The 14,892-nt window shown below is 42.6% G+C and overlaps 1 pseudogene; it reads right to left on the bottom strand.

Moving 5' to 3' along the window:
* Nucleotides 1–1,688: 1,688 nt before the first annotated feature.
* On the bottom strand, nt 1,689–1,810 carry LOC132214136 (U4 spliceosomal RNA; annotated as a pseudogene).
* Between the last annotated feature and the right edge of the window lie 13,082 nt (nt 1,811–14,892).

Genomic DNA, 14,892 nt, shown 5'->3' with positions numbered 1-14,892 from the left:
AGCGGCTTCTAAACAGTTCTTGAGAGACCTTAAAAGTGTGGTTCTGAACTCTATTTCTTCCATTGACAATTTTGTCCTGTTTCTTTGTCTCCGCATTTTGTTATGCTTCCTTGGTGCACCCCCTAGTGGTCTTTGTTCGCAGTCTTATAGATAAATCTTGATTGTTGTAGCTAATTCCAGGGAGGGTTTGACCTCCAGGCCAAGTGGCTATGAGAATCAGCTGTGTCAGCAGTGAGAGAACTTCTGTCCTCTAGGGAGGTGCTAATCTAGCCTTTGCCTGAGGCTATCCGGCAAATGCCTCTGTGCAGGGCTTGGGCGGGGTAGGGCGGGTCGCACAGGATCAACAGGGTGGGCCAGAGAGAGCAGTTATGGCGGCTCTCAGTCCTGTCCCCAGGGGCTCTGCCTCTCTGAGTCCCAGCACCCGCTGCAAAGCTCAGAGAGAAAGCTGCACTCGCTCTGACCGAAGCCAGACAGTCCCGCTTCTCCCGTTTGAGTCTGGGTCCCTAAAGACTCGCCCGGATCTGGTTCTCAGAGTCTGCGACTCCCTCCCGATTGAAAACAACAACCGCGCCCTCCGCCGCCAGCCCGCTCCGCGCACTCCGCACCTCAGAATTTGACTTCAGCACTGCGCCTCCTCTGAGTGTCCGTATGCGTTTCTCTTTCCTCCTAGTTGTAGGACTTCCACTCAGCCAGCATTCCTGTGGTTCTGGGTGATGTCCCTTCCGTTTTTTGGTTTCACTTTTGAAGTAGTTGTTCAAAGCAGCAAACTCTGGCGTTAACCTATGCCGCCATCTTGGTTCTCTTGAAATTCTTAATAATTATGTGTTTGAACTTGTGTTTAATAAGTGAAACCCAATGGGACAAATGGAGCATGCATGTGAACAGAGGAGATACATGCCACATGTGTGCCCACCATTCCTTGCTGCCTCAATTGTATTGCATTTATGATGCCCCATGAGCACAGAATTCTGGCAGGTTCATGATGAGTAGGAGTTCAGTGAGACTTAAAGTGAGTACAAGGTAAGTGGGTTACGTCAATAACTGAGCAAGTGAGGGCATTTATAGCCCCAGAAGCTACACTTTTCTGATCAACTACAACAGGTAGCTAGTGCAGAAAGAAGGCATTGAAAACAACAACAATCAAGGAGCCCTATCAAATCCTTTCTGTGTCAGCCAACCACTTACTCTGAAAATGATGACATGGAAGGAAAGGGTAAGATTGGGCAACCCATTGTTCCTTTCCCTTTCAGTTCTCCCTTACTCATCATCCCTTACTAAGGTAGAGTGTTGGTAGAAATATGTATACATTGGGAAGTGAAATACAAGCATGTGAGTTAGTTTTGTTTTGGTAAGAATGACATACACATGAACGTACCAGTTATAAAATATAAATTCTGTGATTTCAGTGATTCCATGTATGTGTTAAATGTCTTTATGTGCATTTATAACTGACATCGCTCAATGTAAACAGTAAAATTCATGATAATAATTTAAAATTTTAATTTCCTGTACTCAGAATGACATTCAATAGTAAATTAAACACATCATGACAAGTCAAGAGAAAGAACGTGGAAGAAAGAAGAAAAGCTTTATAGAGCCACAGGCTTCCTCTCCCCTGTAAGACCTGGGATCACACCCTGCAATGTCAATGTTCATTTGATTGATCCACAGTCCAGAGATAAATGTTTTATATTTGTTTTATTTTATTTTCTCAAGTCATCATGGCAGGGTACTGGGAAAAGTTTTCAATTAGCAACAGTCACGCCTCGGATAAACCTCATTGGCTTCGATACTGCCACTGTGCAAAGCTGAGAGAAATAAATGTTTTAGAAAAGACAATGTATTGTCTTCAGATACCAAGTCATATGTACATGAAATAGTTAGAAAATGTTTATTTCAATACTTCTTAAAATAGCATGAGTTAAGAACCAGAGATAATGTGGTACATCAGGAATTTATAATATTGAGTGGAAAGGCAAGGAAAACAGAAGGAATGATTCTTGAGTTCCATAAAGCAACATGTATTTACTGGGAATCTGCTAATTCCAGGTACTAAGCATGTGTATGAGTGTTCCACAGGGTAAGATGAAAGAGCCAGGTAACGTATACACGAGTAGTTGGTTACATTATAAGAGAAGAATCCCAAGTTCAGGGTCTTTTTTGATGGACAGTAAGCTTACCTGAACTTTGGCCTGAAGGGACACACTGTCTTTATTATACCAAACAATAAACAAATTGCCCGTGTTTTGGAGGGATGTGCTACTTCTATCTTCCAAGATTGTTTGCTATACTGACATTTTAAAAAAGATAGTGTGGAATAAAGGCACAGTGGTATCTGTCCCCAGGATATGAAGAAATGCCTGAGAACTGTGGAGAATTGCCTCTTAACATAACATGGCTCTGATCATGATGACAATTTCCTTCATTCCTCTTTTCTCCATTGGATCCGTAATGCACAGGTGACTTTTCCAGTTAACAGAAAAGGTCAAACCTCTATTACACTGACATTCTTTACAATGTCGCAAAGATCTGACTGCTAGCTATTTGAAGTTCTAAAGGGAAGTTCAACTTGTTTGCACAAGGTTAGTTTAATGATTTGTCACTGATGGGCTCTTCAAGCTACTTTAATTTGTTTTACCTCAAAATTCTCAGCTCCCTTACTAATTTGAAATTTATTTATTTATTTTTTGTTAATTGCCACCTGAGGATATTTCTCCCATTGATTTTTAGAGAGAGTGAAGGGAAGGGCAGAGAGAGAGAGAGAGAGAGAGAGAGAGAGAGAGAGAGAGAGAGAAGCATTGATGTGAGAGAAGCACATTAATTGGTTGCCTCTCGAAGGTGCCCCAACCGGTGCTGGGGATCCAGCCTGCAACCAAGGTACATGCCCTTGACTGGAATCAAACCTGGGACCCTTCAATCCTCTGGCCAAAGCTCTAACCACTGAGCAAAATCAGCTAGGGCACTAACTTGAAATTTTATAAAATGGAAGCAATCTTATTTACTTGGACCCAAATGCCCAGCTCAAATTAAGAGAAATATGGAAAATGTTCATAAATTCTCCTAGAATTTTTTCTCAAGTTTGAGAGAAATAAAATGCATATAGAGCTTTTCAGATGGGAGTTGTAAAATAGAGCAGCTGTCACCCCAGTGGAAGACTTTATGAGGCAGTGAAAGAGAGTAATTTCCCACATCTTGAAGGTCTTTCTAAGTCGCCAGTCTTGTTACTTTACAATCTGACTAGACTGGAGATTCACATCCTGGCACCTTCAGATGAGGATGAGTTGTAGCAACAGCCTCAGAGGTAGAACCAGGCAAAGTCAATGCTCTACACGGGGATGTATCCTCAGCTTTTTCTGAGATGAGAACACGCAAATAGGGACTGCATCCTATTACAGTGGCTCAGGCCTGTACACTGAGTGAAACTTACCTTGTTTCTATTACAACTAGAGGCCCAGTGCACGAAATTTGTGCACTGGTGGGGGGTGTCCCTCAGCCCAGCCTGCACCCTCTCTAATCTGGGACCCCTCGGGGGATGTCTGACTGCTGGTTTAGGCCTGATCCCTGTGGGACCAGCAATTGGACATCCCTCTCACAATCTGGGACTATTGGCTCCCAACCATTCACCTGCCTGCCTGCCTGATTACCCCTAACCACTTCTGCCTGCCAGCCTGATCACCCCTAACCACTCCTCTGCCAGCCTGATTGATGCCTAACTTCTCCCCTGCAGGCCTGGTCACCCCCAACTGCCCTCTCCTGCTAGCCCAGTCGCCCTCAACTGCCTTCCCCTGCTGACCTGGTCGCCCCTAACTGCCGTCCCCTGCCGGTCTGGTCCCTCCCAACTGCCTTCCCCTGCCAGTCTGGTTGCCCCCAACTGCCCTATCCTGCTGGCTTGGTCGCCCCTTAACTTCACTCCCCTGCAGGCCTGGTTCCCCCCAACTGCCCTCCCCTGCTGGCCTGGTTGCCCATGACTGCCCTCCCCTGCCAGCCATCTTGTGGCAGCCATCTTGTTCCCACATGGGAGCAGCCATCTTGTGCGAGGGTGCGACAGTCAATTTGCATATTACCTCTTTATTATATAGGATGACTGACTGCACCCATTATCGATACCAAAGGCAACTAAATACAGATTGGACATCATGGAGCTCAACCCATTGAGAGGTGGCTAGGAGAAAAATCTAACTCAGTACAGGGGAGCCATATTGGATGGGACAAACAAGCTCAACCAAATCCTGTCTATTGAAGAAAAAATACAAATGTCAGATCCACAGAGAGATGTTGGCATACCCTTAGTAAGTTCAGTTCTCCTTGAGTCTGGGATATATTGCAACCAGAGAAACTGAAAAGTTAAAAAGCATAAACAGATCTGGCATGCTTTCATGGTCCTTGTTTTGCATCCATCCTGAAATCTTAGAGTGTAAGATTATTATGCCTTGAGACAATTAAAGGGCCTTTGAATCAAGGTGTGACTAGACCCAGAATCAGAAGTAGAGAATAAATTGAGGATTCACACATATATGAGAGCCGAGAGGCTGGGAAACAAGGCCTTCATTCTACGCCAGCCCAGGACACCACAAACACCAAGTTGGTGCAACACCTGCTGGTAAGGAGAGAAGTTAGCTTCACTGTCTTGTTCTGTTGAAGATGAAGGTGAGGACTTGCCCCCAGCTGCTCTGGGAAAACTTCTTGTGGTGTGGTCAACATATGTGGGAGACTGACAATTTTAAGCACGTTTGAAAATAAAGCTTCTTTGTCCACACTTCTCCTACCCCCGACTTGGAGTTCATCCTTACCCAGGCTTTAAATGCAACCTTATGCTGACAACTCCCATACTTCATCTTCAGTCAGATCTCTGATACAAAGAAAAACTCATAGAGCCAGCTGTCTACTTGTCATCGCCACTTAAATGATCATGAGCATTCTAGTTTAGCATGTGGAAAATGTAACTCTGGGTCTAACCACTAAATCTGATCTCCCCATATTCCCCTGCCTCAGTAAGTGGTACTACCCATTGGCTTAATCCAGAAACTTGGAGTCATTCTTCATCTCTCACACCCAATCTACCAGCAATTATTGTCAGCTCAATCTGTAAACATGTCTTAATTCCATCCATTGTTCTCTCTTTCTGCAGCCACTGTCATTTGCCAAGACACATTCATCTTTAGCCTGGTTGACTCTGTGACCTCTTAACTGGTTACCTCTTTTTCTCCTCCTCCTCCTTCCTCCTCTCCTCCTTTCTCCTCCTCCTCCTCCTGCTTCTTCCTCTTCTTCTTCTGTGAATTCTCACCAGAGGATATTTTCCCATTGATTTTTAGGGAGAGTTGAGGAGAGAGGGAAAGACAAAAACACATCGATTGGTTGCCTCCTGCACAAGCCCTGACCAGGGCCCCAGGCCAGGGAGGAACCTGCAACCAAGGTATGTGCCCTTAACTGGAATCGAAACTGGGACCCTTTGGTCCACAGGCCAATGCTCTATCCACTGAGCCAAACTGGTTAGGGCACCACTTCTTATTCTGCTCTCTTCTAATCCATGCTCCAGACAGCAACCAAGGTGTCGTAAATATATGTATACATTGAACCATTACTCACCTGCTTAGTAGCCTTGAACCTTCCAATTGACTTTAGAATAAAAATACCACCTTCCTCTCATGGCCTTCCACATTCTCCATGAATCTGAGCCTCATTCCCCACCTGCCACACTCCCCCCGCTCCCCCCCCCCGCCTGCTTCCTCTATGTTGCCTCTATTTTGTATTTCTAGCGGTGGCTTCTCTGTGACAAAATGTTTACTATTCTGGTGCCTTTGGACATGCCTTTCCCTCTCCTGGAAGTCATTGTGGCCCCACTCTGCCATGCACACTGTTCTGTGAGCAATGTCTGTGTCTGGAGCTGTGCATCGAGGAACCCCTTGTTCCTGACCACATAATCTAAAATGGACTGCCAGCTTCTCATTCTCAGGGCACATTTCCCCCCTCATAGCATGTAATATCATCTGTATTATACATTTATTTGGGTTTATACTTTTTAACTGTCTGTGTCTTCCCTAAACCATAGGCTCCATGGAGGTAGGATCATATCTATCACATTAACTACTGTCTTTCTGGGTTTGATATAGTGCTTGGCATAATAGGCAGTTAATGAAATCTTATAGAATGAATGAATGGATGGATGAACGAATGAATGTCTCAAGGGCAAGGGGGACAGGGTCCTACAGGGCTGGGTAAGGAAGAATTAAACAGCTGCCGGGTATCAATATTGAGAAAACTTGGAGCTTGACATGCTGGGTGTTTCTCTGAGAGTCCCATCTGTCAAGCTCTTAGAACTGTGTGCTGAGCGTTGTCTAAGTGGGGATAAATATTAACACATTATCATTACCCTGAATGTGAACTCAACCTGCACAATATTAGTTGAAGACATTATCTCTTGATATGATCACCAGACACACAAAATAGAGATTGGTAGTCTCTAACCTCAGCCACGCGGAAACTCTGATTTCTCTCTCCTCTTCTTTTCCTACTCTACACCCTGATATTCTTGCCCTTCCAAGCCTATGTGTTCTGCCTCTGCTACTTATTTATGTTTTGGGTGCTCCCTTCTCCATGCCAGGATGTTGCCATTTCTTTTGGTCACTGCGTTCCAGAGGGGTCTCAGGCCCTTAACCTGGGTCATGACTGTGGAACCAGCAACCTCTGTGCTCATGTCTTTCCCCTGGTCTTGCTGACTGTCTTGGCTGAAGAGCCCCTACCCCCAACCTCCACTGGCTCTCACCGATCATATGTCATATTTGAGACCTGGCACCCACTCTCTGAGGCTATATGTAGCCTCTCTCAAGAGGGAGATCCATTTCTCATGTTCCTGTTTGAGAAAGCAGGCATTACTTCATCACCAAGCGCCTCAAAAAACCAAACCCCAGAATAAAAACAGACCTTCTCTCTCTAGTCTTTTTCTACTTCCTTTTTAAATTTCCCCTTTTTTGTTTGTTCACATATATAGTCAACAGAAATTAGGACCATAACTCAGTGGATGCCAAAGTTTCTGCTGGGAACACTGGTAGCATTTGATAATATTTATTATTGTTATTTAAAATTTTATTTCATTTTATAATGATGCACATGCTAGAATGTTCAATGCGTATTAAAAGGTAAATACGAAATGTTAGGTCTCTCTCCAATGCCCACACTGTCCCCACTTCCCCTCTGTCAGTTTCTTGTGTAACCTTCCTGAGATGTCTAGCACTTACAAACCTGCATTTACTAGTATTTTCATGCTTCTTTGCCTCCCCCCTCTTACATTGTTCTGTGTCTTGCTCTTTTCTCTGAATGTGTTCTGCATCAATAATCCAAAAACTTTACAGCTTTTTATAGCTGCACAGTTTTGCATTATTTGGACATATCACAATTCACATTAATAAAATGATATATGTAATTTCACACATATTTAAATACATTTGTGAATACATTCTTAGAAATCAATGGGCGTGCTTATTTTTAATTTAATAAAGATTGTCAATTGCATACTTGAGAAATTTATGAGAGTGCTTGTTTCCATACATTTTTGTCAGTATAGTTTCCAAAATCTTTCAGTGTTGCCCATCTGTGAGCTGAACAATGCATTGCCATTGTAATTTTAATTTTTCTTAAATATAAAGGATCCTGAGTATATTTTTATTCATTTAGAACATTTATATTTTCTTTTTTATGAATTCTTCATAGTCTTGCCCTTCCCCCCCTTTTTATTTCAAATGGGACAATGGTCTTTTTCTTAGTGATTTGTAAAAATTATTTATATTTTAAGGAAGTTTATTTATGGTAGGTTTATCTTGAGGAATTAAAAATATTTTAATGTAGCTAAATTCATCTTTCTTTGGCGTCATCTGGGTTTTTGTGTTATGCCAAAATTCTCCCATGACTTTTCCATATAAATTAATGTTTTTACATATACATTTTTGCCTTATTTGGAATTTATTTTGTTATAAGCAGTAAGATAAGAATCCAAAATAACTTTTCTTCCCATATGGCCACCCTGATGTTCCAATACCATTTATTAGTCAATCTGTCTTTTCCTTGCCTCTGTGAAGAACTAGGTTAAGCATGTAATAGTACTAAACTCTTATGTGTCTCTGGGTCTGTTTCTGGGTTTTTTACTCTGCCCACTGGTCTGTCTGTTCAATAAAGCCTGGCTGCATGTTTTAAACTCTTTAACTTCTATCATTATGTTAAAGGGGTCATAAAAAGATTTTAGGCTAGTGTTAGGGATGCTCTTGATATCTGGCAAAATGAACTGGCCCTATGGAGACTGAACCCTTAATCCTGGCCCAATCAGTCTTCATTCAGCCCTTTGCCAATCACAACAATCTAATACTTAAGGGGCAATGGGCCCTGGAATTCTAGACACCACTTCCTGTTCTCAGTTAAATCTCACAACCACCCCATAGGGGTAGTGAGTTCCTCAGGTTATTTTGGTCATAAGAAACAGAGACTCACTGGGGCTGGTTCAAATAATAAGGGATATATATATATATATATATATATATATATATATATATATATATATATAGAGAGAGAGAGAGAGAGAGAGAGAGAGAGAGAGAGGAATCCCAGCCACCTTGTAGGAGAAGCCACACAAGCCCACATAGGAAGGTCTCATGCTTTTTTTTTTTTTTTTTTTAATTGCACATCACTTAGGTAATTTAAAAACATAAGCGTACAAAACTCATTTTACAAGGGTGAAAACCTGCATATTTAAGAACTCATATCAAATGTATTATAGTGTTGGCCTATAACAAGGGCTGGGAAGGAAAAAGCTTCAGGTATTAGGGTTGAATGGTTTAAGAAAATGGAAAGAAATAAAGTACAAATGGAGGGACCTTTCATGGGTGAATGACAGTGTGCCATGCATTGAAGAATCGCAATTTATATCTGAGGTCCTTTAAAAAATTGAAGGTCAAATGTACGAGGCCAGGCAGAACCCACAGTTCACTGACTCCTTGAGTTGGGTCTCTAGTTGTTGGGCAGGTTCCATGGGGACTGATTAGCACTTAAAGAGGTGGCGATGGGCTCTTCTCATAGGACGAACAGAAAGCACAGGGCAGCTAGGGTCTTATGGACACTTAGTTCCTTATCATTCAAAATAAGGTCCATGGATTAGAGGTATGGCCATCACCTCGGAGCTTATTAGAAATGCAGAGTCTCAGGTGCCATGCCAGACCTACTTTTTAAAAATATTTTTTTGATTTCAGAGAGGAAGGGAGAGGGAGAGAGAGAGATAGAAACATCAATGATGAGAGAGTCATCAATCGGCTGCCTCCTACACACCCCCTACTGGGGATTGAGCCTACAACTCAGGCATGTGCCCTGACTAGGAATCGAACCTGGGACCCTGCAGTCCGCAGGCCAATGCTCTATCCACTGAGCCAAACTGGCCAGGCACTCCAGACCTACTTAACCAGAGTCTGTCTTTTAACAAGCTCCCCAGGTGATTACAATAAATCATTAACATTTGAGAACCTCTGCTCTTGGACATATGGATTCTGGCAAGTGGAAGGTTGCTTAGGATCCAGTGTAGCTCAACCTACTCAGTCATCTCATTGTCCCTCCACAGTGGTCATCACAGCTTTGACTGCAGAAGGGAAGCAGTTCTGAGTGGTGACAAGGTTTAGGATGTAGCCTCAGAGAGAGTGACCAGAGTACAAAGAGTGAAGGCCACGGGTTTGGAAAGGTCAAGAAGCTATAAGGCCAGGGTGTTTGATAGTTGTCCATAGGTCACTGAAGTTACCGGGATTTGGCAGGACTTGTAGAAGAGAGGAAACTATGATCCAAGTGCCCCAGGGGGCAGTGAAAGAGAAGATGCGACCAGATAACAGTAAAATGAGAAAAGATCTGGGGTGATCCAGCTGGAGGTCTTGAGTCTTTTTTTTTTTTTTTTTAAATAATAATACATTTTTATTGATTTCAGAGAGAGGGAGGAAGAGAGAGATAGAAACATCAGTGATGAGAGAGAATCATTGACAAGCTGCCTCCTGCATGCCCGCTACTGGGGATCGAGCCCGAAACCCAGGCATGTGCCCTTGACAAGAATCGAACCTGGGACCCTTCAGTCCACAGGCTGACATTCTATCCACTGAGCCAAACCAGTGAGGGCGAGGTCGTGAGTCTTAAAGGACTCTTACTCAGGGGCAGAAGCAGCGTTGATCTGGAAATACCAATCTCACCTCCCAACACTCAGGGTGGACTTTGTGGGAGGAGAAACCTCTAGAAGAGAGGCAGGTAAGACCCAGGAATGAAGTCCAGGTTTTGGGGAGAAGCTGAGGATGCAGGGGAAGCTCTTGGGCTCAAAATTGGGGCTCCAGAAAGCACACTGTAGATATTGGGATGTGAATGAAGTCCAACATTAGATGGAGGAGAGCAAACTTGGAGCAACACAGGGAGATGTAGGAAGAAACAAAAGATTGGAGGGAAGCCAACATGTTGGGAATTGTCAGAATACATTACTGCAATAAATGACCTTAAATCTTAGGGGCTTAAAGCTACAAAGGTTTTTCTTGCTTATACTATTTGTCCACTACAGGTTGACAGAGGCTCTGTGTCTGTGCTTCCATGTGGTCAAAGCCCAATACTTTGTGTACACTTGCTGGAGTTTTCATTGACCAAAGCAAGTCACATCTAAATTTAAAGGGACAGGGTTATGTAATCATACATGAACCCCAGAGGGAAAACTAGAAACATTAAGTGGTGAGAACTAATTATTACCACAGGTAATAACCATAACATATAAGGATGTGAGCCATAGAATGAATTAACCCTACTTTAAGTTTTAGAGCAGAACTCTGGGACAGGGTCATGTTGGCATGGAAACCAGCTGCCATTCACAGGAGGTGGGAGGCTGAGTCCTGATGACACCAAAGCCTGTGCCTGTTCTGTGGGCATGTTTTTAAAGTATTTTCAGAGGCCTAGTAACCAGAAATCTACACAGGTACACAATTCCTAGGATGGCATGTCAACCCTGAACTTTGCCATAAAAGTTGGTATTTGTAATTAATGGTTTTGTTTTTAGGTCAAAGAGATATTAAATAAATAATTGTATCAGCAAAAGACAAAGAACAGGGATATATTATTCTCCTGGATGTTTCAGCTGATACTTTAATCTTGACTCCTTGAACTCCCATGTCTCCTGGAGATACCCACCAATGTTGCAAGTGGGAGCAGAAAACTTCGCATTTTCCCCAATGGCTAAAATCCTACCAATAGTAATATCACCTCTCTCTCTCTCTCTCTCTCTCTCTCTCTCTCTCTCTCTCTCAGATTTAGAGAAGCAAATTTGTTATGCTCTTGGCTGACCAATGAACAAGTGTCCTATAGTCATTTTGAGTGCCAGCCTTCTAGTTCTGCAGAAATATAAATATTAAATCAAGAATGTTAGACTCATTGAGTTCTGGGACTATAGATTCATATAATCTATTTGATTAGACCATTAATTTTTTAAAAACATTTTTTATTGATTTTTAGAGAGAGGAATGGAGAGGGAGAGGGAGAAAGAAACATCAATGAGAGAAACATCAACATTGATCGACTGCCTCCTGCATGTCCCACTCCCCCACTGCCGGGGATCAAACCCACAACCTGGGCATGGAATTGAACCAGCGACCTCTTGGTGCATAGGTCAATGCTCAACCACTGAGTTAGACCATCAATTTTTAACTTCCCCACCTCAATTACTCTGTGGGAGGCAGATGCTAGGCCCCAGCACCTATGACACAGTAATATAGGGGACATTGTTGGCTGTCATCTCTTCCTCTCCCTAAAAAAACCTGATATTGTTTAGGATCTACCAAATGACTAGGGGAAAGTGACCCTGTCCTCAAATCTGGGGGTGGGTCCTGATTAATCTAAACCAGATGTCTCCATCTTGACACTCAACATTTGGGGCTGGATAATTCTTTGTGTGGAGGTGTCTTATGCATTATAGGATGTGAGTCACATCTCTGCCAGTAGTACCCCTGATTCCAGTTGTAACAACCACAATTGTCTCTAGATATTGTCAGATGTCTCCTGAGAGGCAAAATCACCCCAATTGAGAATCACAGTGTAACCAGCCATGATAATCCCATTCTTCTTTCTAGATAACTGTGTTAGAATGGGTATATGACAATTTGGCCAATTTGATCCAGGGGAAAAGAAGGCTGTTGAGGAGTTTTAGAAAATGTTTTTTCCTTATAAGGGAGAGACCCAGGAGGAGACAATTCCTTTTCCTTTCTCTGGATCTTATAGTTTGTGGATGAAATCTAGACACATTGCAGCCATCTCACTGTCAGCGTGAACATGAAGCTGACTCAGGAGCAAGGCAGGGCCAGGACATTCTTAGAAAAGAAGGGCTAGAGCCCTGACTCACCTAGCCCGCAGCCTGGCCCACCCCCAGGAAGCTTTTTATTTGAAACAACAAATACCTTTATTGCTGGAGCTGGAGTGTTCTGCTCCTTGCACCTGAAACCATCCGAACTGAAGTCCTCAGGGCAGAGTGGCACAGAGACAAGGCCCGCAGTCATTTCTGCTAGGACAAGTGCCTTCCTTATCATAAATACTGTAACACATTTCCCATCATTGAAGTATTGAAGTGACAGGCGGTTAGGAAGTTTAGTTGGGTTTTTGGCAAGTTCATAAAAACAGCTCCTGCTGTTGGAGAGGGGAGGGAGGAGGCCACTACAAAGATAAGGACCAGATGCCGCTGAGTCAGGAACAGGAAGAAAAAAAATCAGACTCACGCCAGGGGATTAAGCCGAGGTGCTTAGCCCGATGAAGAGTCAGATTTAGACGCTAAGACTGACACAGGTTAAGCCCCAAGATTGAAGCCAAAACACCCAGAGTCATGCTACAGCTGCGATTTTTACCATTGGATGCACATTAGAGTCACCAGGGAGCTTTAACAAATACTGACTCCTAGGTCACACTGATGTAATTGGACTGGAGTGTACCCTGGGCATCATCTTTTTTTAACTTTAAATTTTTGGTGGATTCAGGTGTCTAACCCTATGTCCTTTCCAATCTATTGTGTTGTCATGAGTAGGTGATTTTCTTAATTTTATTTCGTTTTTGTGTGTAACTAAATGATACTTGCACCTGATAAAAAAGACTATATGACCAAGTCTCTTCCCCATGCCTGACTCCCAGTCACCCAGTTCCTCTACCTAGAGGAAAGTTTATGACTATACACAAGTATATGTTTGTTTTATCTTCAGTTTCTTTTTATACACTAATGATGACTGTATATGCCTACTCTTCAATATCTTGTGTTTTTGACTGACCTGTATCTGGCAGATCCTTCCATACTAATATTTACAGAGCTTTAAAAAAATATGCAGCCAAATTATTCCATTGTATGGATGTGCTTTCCCCTACTTAACCAGTCCCCAAATGATAGGATTTAGATTGGTCCCAGCCTTGCTATGGCAAACAACACCCTAGTGAAGAATCTGACACAGCATATGCAGGTATACCGGTGAGAAAAATGGGATCTCAGGGTCAACAGGCAGGTGTACTTGTAATTGATGGAGTGTGTCTAATCCCATGGAGGCCGTGTTCTTTCATCAACAACGTGTTTGGAGAGAGAGAATTTCTTTACCGCAGGTAAGGTAAGGTGTATTGTTATTATTATTATTATTTGATTTTTGCCAAGCTGCTGAGTAAAACATGGTATATTTAAAATGTTCATTTCTACTATTCTGAGTGATGTTAATCATCTTTTCATACATCAAACAGCTATTTGTTCTTTTCCTGTGAACTTTCTGTATCCTTTACCAAAGGGTTCTTGATTTCTCTTTCTTATTAATTTGAAGAAGCTCTTTATCTAGTAGGAAAATGAGCCTTTTGTAACTGATATATGTTTTCGTCTAGGTTGTCTTCTGACTTTGATCAATAGAAACTTTTGTATGGGTCATTTATGACTTTTTTTTGTGTGTGTCTTTCTTAGCAAATGAACAAAGTTTTTTCCATGGTTTGCAGAATTTGGGGGGATAGTCTTCTTTACTTTTTTGTATGTTAGAATCAGCCTTTTTTTAATGCATTATTTTTAGTTGGATTGCATTTGCAATTTAAAGACGTACCTAAGAGGAAATGAAGTTCAGTGAAGCACTGTTAAGCCTCCTTACTTAAGTCATCTGAGTTCCTTGTACCTTTAAATTCCTAGATATTTTGTCTTTTTGTTCACTATTACAATAGAAGAAATCAAATTTCTTGATTGTTTATATGGCATCAGGATTTGTAAAAGCTCTCCAGCTGATTCTAATACAGTAGATATGTAAGGGCAAGACGGGGCGATGCAGGGAAGGCAGTTAGCTGTAGTCCAGGAAGCTGTATTTTGTCACTGGTAGTTTAGAATTGCCAGGCCATGGTGATAATGCAAAACCAGACCATCTGGAGGTTTTATTATTGTTTCTAAGTTCTCTACAGCAAGGGACCCCTTACAGCCTGTATACCCAAGGTCCATTGCCCCCATCCCTTGGCACACCTCTCTTTCAAAGAACAGCCAAGGGTGAGAACCACTGTCTTGGAGTCTTTTCTGTCCCCACCCCTCACATCAATCATTTATCCTGTCTTGTTTGGGCCATCTCTTACTTTTCTCACTTCTTTCACTTCTCTGTCCTTCTGCCATAAGCCTAGTAGAGACCTTCAGCATCCGTCTTTAGGACTTGGCCTTAGTCCCCACCAAACTGTCCTCCATGTTGCATCAGTCCAGCGCCGTGTCTTTGAGTGCCGTTGGGATTCTGTTACTTTTCTTTTGGCTGTGCCTTCCCTGCCAGCCTGCCTAACCTTCCTCCTGAAATCATCTCTCTAGACAAGCGCACCACAGGCCATTGGGAACAAACCAATCTCTTCCATGTTCTTGAGATTCTGCATTTGCTGTTC

This window comes from Myotis daubentonii, chromosome 12 (genome assembly GCF_963259705.1).
Source record: "Myotis daubentonii chromosome 12, mMyoDau2.1, whole genome shotgun sequence".
NCBI classification, from domain to species: Eukaryota; Metazoa; Chordata; class Mammalia; order Chiroptera; family Vespertilionidae; genus Myotis; species Myotis daubentonii.
This window is presented reverse-complemented; position numbering and strand designations above follow the sequence as displayed.